Source organism: Apium graveolens, chromosome 4 (assembly GCF_009905375.1).
Source record: "Apium graveolens cultivar Ventura chromosome 4, ASM990537v1, whole genome shotgun sequence".
Classification (NCBI taxonomy): domain Eukaryota; kingdom Viridiplantae; phylum Streptophyta; class Magnoliopsida; order Apiales; family Apiaceae; genus Apium; species Apium graveolens.
Genome location: NC_133650.1, coordinates 260,909,693 through 260,914,415, shown reverse-complemented (window position 1 = coordinate 260,914,415; position 4,723 = coordinate 260,909,693). Strand labels below are relative to the sequence as shown.

At 39.8% G+C, this 4,723-nt stretch overlaps 1 non-coding gene across 1 annotated transcript; it reads right to left on the bottom strand.

Moving 5' to 3' along the window:
- Positions 1-220: 220 nt before the first annotated feature.
- LOC141722100 (small nucleolar RNA R71) lies at positions 221-327 on the bottom strand. Its single transcript, XR_012575131.1, has one exon. It is a non-coding gene; the product is annotated as a small nucleolar RNA R71 (small nucleolar RNA).
- Positions 328-4,723: the final 4,396 nt, after the last annotated feature.

The window sequence follows — 4,723 nt, the reverse complement described above, 5'->3', positions numbered from 1 at the left end:
GAAGACCCCAACATGCACATCAGGAATTTTATCGAGATCTGCGATACATTCAAGTTCAAAGATGTGTTTAAAGATGCTATCAAGCTGTGACTCTTCCCATTTTTCTCTGAGGGATAAAGTAAAGTGCTGGTTACATTCTCTACCACCAGGGTCTATCACCAGATGGGAGGATCTTGCTCAAAAGTTTCTCACTAAATTCTTTCCTATGGAAAAGACTGTTGCAATCAGGAATGCTCTAACTCAGTTTGCGCAGCAAACTGGTGAATCTTTTTGTGAGGCTTCTGCTCGATACAAGGAGATGCTAAGGAAGTGCCCACACCATGGCATGCCTGATTGGATGATTATAAACTGTTTCTACAATGGTTTAGGCGAACAATCTAGACCTATGCTCGATACATCATCTGGTGGAGCCTTATAGGCTAAAAGCTATAAGGAAACTTATGAGTTGATTGAGCTAATGGCAGCTAATGAATACCAGTATCCTACGCAAAGGATGTTACAAGGAAAAGTAGAAGGAATTCTGGAAGTGGATACAGCTACTGCTATAGCTGCTCAACTTCAAGATTTCACGATGAAAGTGGACTCTTTGGCTAATTAGGGAGTTAATCAAATCACTAGTGTTTGTGAGTTTTGTGCAGGGGCACATGAAACTGAGCAGTGCGCTATTTCTAGCGAGTCAGCTCAATTTGTGAGCAACTTTCAGAGATCACAACAGCAAGCTCCAGCCACTTATCATCCTAATAACCGCAATCATCTTAACTTCAGCTGGAGCAACAATCAGAATGCGGTGCAACAATCTTATCATCCATACATAACAAAATAGTATAACCCTCCTAGTTTTTAGCAACCGCAATATGCCCCTAGGCAACAACTTCAACTACAGTAGTTACCTCAAGCTAATGAAAAATCTGAATTGGAGGAGTTGAGGCTCATGTGCAAGAGCGAAGATATTTCTATCAAGACCTTGTAGAATCAGATTAGGAAAATTGCTACTGCATTACTAAATCGTCAACGTGGCACGCTTCTGAGTGATATTGAAGTGGCAGGCAAGAAGGAAGCTAAGGAGCATGTTAAAGCAATTACATTGATGTCTGGTAAGGTTGCAATTCCTGAAAAATCTAAGACTCCAGAATCTGAAGTTGAGGCTGAAAAAGAAGAAGTACAGAAGGAAGTAGAAGGGGACCCAAGAAAGACTACTATAACGACTCGTGTATTTTCTTTTCATTTTCAATATTTAAAAGTGCAATAATTGAATAAATAATTTAATAAAATGTGTGTATTGATTTTTGGCAGTAGTGTGTAGATTTTTATTAATTATCTGTGAACAACTGATATATGGTATGAATTTTTATGATTTATTATCGAGATATGTGGTTTTGTTATTGCTTGTAAAAGTAATTTTATTACAGTTTTAATTCTATAAATATTTGGATTGTCTCTAAAATTTATTTTATAATTTTATAATTTCAATAATTATTTTTAGGACTTTATAAAATTGAGAAATCAATATTTCACTAATTATTTATCTCCAAATGATTTTCTGAGTGTGATTATTTATAAATTCCAAATCTAATTCCAGAATTCTTCAAAAATCATGAAATTCATATTTTATTAAGCTCATAATATTCTAGTAATTTTAAAATTATTTCGAAAATTTTCGGGATTAATTTCACCCGCGCATTGTTTCGTTTGATAGTTAAAAGCGGGTATAAAATTGTGTTTCAAATATTATTTTTAACCTATTAGTCCAGCAGGTCAGAGACCTAGCTTATCTCTGAGTTCCGAAACAAGTAAATGGGATGGCAGTTAGAGCCGTCTGGTGTTGATAGCCTGATCAACTATCTTCACATATCCGTTACGTATCTGATTTGGATTTGTGATTCCCGTAATGGTATAAATAATTGATACAGTGGTTTTACAAATGTGAATAACATGCTAAAATTGGACTCTGGTACTTACACAACACACCACTATGTTTGATTTAAGCATGTTAATCAGTGATATCCAGTTATTTCAGCTTTCCATTATATAATGTTGTTCACATGATTATAACTCTGTTCCTATCATTGTTTACGTTACTGTTATTATTCTTTTATTTATATGTTGGTACTGCTTAGCGATTATACTCACCCTTGTAACCTATTATGTATATATATCACAGATGCCAAGAAGACCAGCCAGACAGACCCGTGTTCCCTCCCCTTCAGGACCCGGCTCCTCAGAGGTAGTGTATATCAGGCCACGTACGGTTTGATGAGTTGCTGAATAAAGTTAGTGTATGTCAGACTTTTGAATAAATGGTTTATAATAAGGTGAACCTGAATCATACTTGAACCTGGATCGGATCTTGGTTCGGGGTCGAGTTAGTATATATTAATAATAATCTTGTTGTTTATATTTCTGGTATTTGTGTTAGGTGACGTCAACTCCTGACCCCGGGGTTGAGGTCTTCACAGTTGGTATCAGAGCTTCAGGTTCAAGTCCCTGATCCAGGTTAGGGATTATGTCAAATATGTATAGAATTAAGTCTTAAGGTGTGAGTCAGCGACTCATATTGAGGGGCAAACCCTTAGAGTCAGTCGAGGGTTCCGACGATGTTACCCTGACATCTATTAAATGTTTTGATAGAACTGCCTTGACCGGGTTGTGTCTTTCCTGTATATTTATTATGTTGGCAGTGGCCTATTGTGATTTCGAGTTCTCCATCTCGGGAGAATCCCTTTGACCCGGATAGCTCAGATTCCGAGAGGACCCTGGATGTTGTTGCTGAGGAGACCCCTATGCCTCATCCACCAGTTCCTTCCTTTGTGCCGAGAGACATCCCTGGACCCGGTACTCATCCCCACTGGGTACGTAGGTCTGTGTCTGCTGTTAGGGATTTTCTTCCCGGCTGTGGTCCCAGTTCTTCTTCGTCGAGACCTTTGGTTCCTCCTGTAGCCCCTAGTGGTACTTCTTCACCGATCCCTTATCATGTTCACCGAGCGGTGAATACATCTTTTATCAGAGAACAAAGTTCGGGGTTGGATGCTCAGCTTGATCAAGTACCCGTTGCACCATTCCAGGGCATTCCTGCCCCTTCCCCTAAGGTGCAGGCCCGTGTGCGATCCTTGACCCAGATGGCTGTTGAGAGGGCTAGATCCATTGACCGTTTCATTAGCTCAGAGTTCAGAGTTGTGTAGTATCAGGACCTAGTGAAGTGGTTACTGTTTGATCTAGTATCTATTGGTGGCAGTGGTAGTGGTTGGGCCAGGATTACAGCAGAGAGATACAGAGCTCAGAGTTGGCTTCCAAGAGTTCTGTAGTTGTTTCCTTGTATATGTATATTATGTTGTGATAGTTTGTAGTAGGCGGAGGCTGCTATGACAGCTAGTTTTGATATGTATTTGGATGGTTTCTTTTCAGTTAGATTTCGGTTGTACTAGTTGGATTCCTGTTGCTTATTGTATTGTAGCTGCTTTATTTCATTGTTCAGTTTTTATATATTTGTGCGTTGTTATTATTGTTGTTACTATTATTGTTGCTTCTGTTGGTGGCATTTTTAGATTATGATCATTCACTCAGGATGGATCCAACTAAACTGAGGATGTGGATATTGTCTTAGTGGCAACGCTCTCCTGATGCATATGTATAAACTGCTTGGAGCAATCGATTTTCTTATATATGACTGTTATGTTTCAGGAGATGCCACTAAAGAAGAATTCTTAACCTAATAACGGATCTGCTGGGGATCCCTCCATGAGTGAATTGATGAATTTGTTGCATCAGCAGTCTACTCAACTGGCCCAATAGCAACAACAATTCCAGCAGCAGCAACAACAATTACAGCAACAACAACAACAACAACAACAACAACTCATACATCAACAACAGCAGCAAATCCAACAGCAGCAACTGTAAATCCAGCAGCAGCATGAGATGAGGGGGACAAATTAGGGTGTTAGTTTTAAGTCTTTCCAAGAACTGAAGCCCCCAGAATTTAAAAGAGAGGTGGATCCTGTTGCTTCCAGGATATGGTTGAAGGAGATGGAAAAGGCGTTTGCGCTCACCAAGGTGAATGAGGAATTAAAGACGGACTATGCTAGTTATTTTCTGAAGAATGATTCGAACTATTGGTGGGAGTCTATACGAGCACTAGAAGGAGAAAGTCTTGTTCCATGGGCCAGATTTACAGAGCTGTTTTTGGAGAAATACTTTTTGGACTGTCTCCAAAGTCCGATGGAGATGGAGTTTTTGGAGTTGAAACACGGAGACATGAGTGTCACGGAGTATGAAGCAAAGTTTACGGAGTTGGCCCGTATATCACCGGAATATGTGAGTTCGGAAGCTCAACGAGCGAAGCGGTTTCAACAAGGGTTGAAGCCAGAAATAAGGAGTGGAGTTGTAGCTTTACAACTCAAAACATATACTTCAGTAGTCCAGGCTGCCTTAGTGATAGAAAGTGACCAGAGGTTAGCTGCAAAGGAGCAGGGTGAGAAGAAAAGAAAGTTTGAAAGTGGACCTGCTAGGTCAGAATCAGGTATAGCAAGTCAGAAGTTCCAGCGTTGGTTTGGAAAGAATAAGAATAAGAAGTTTCGGAGACAGAATTTCCCCCAGGCCAGGCCCAGTACCACGTCAGTTAACTCTACCTCGACAAGGGTTAGTAAGACGATGATTGATTGTAAGACATGTGGGAAGAAGTACAGTGGACAGTGCCAAGAAAATATCAACTATTTTAAGTGTGGTC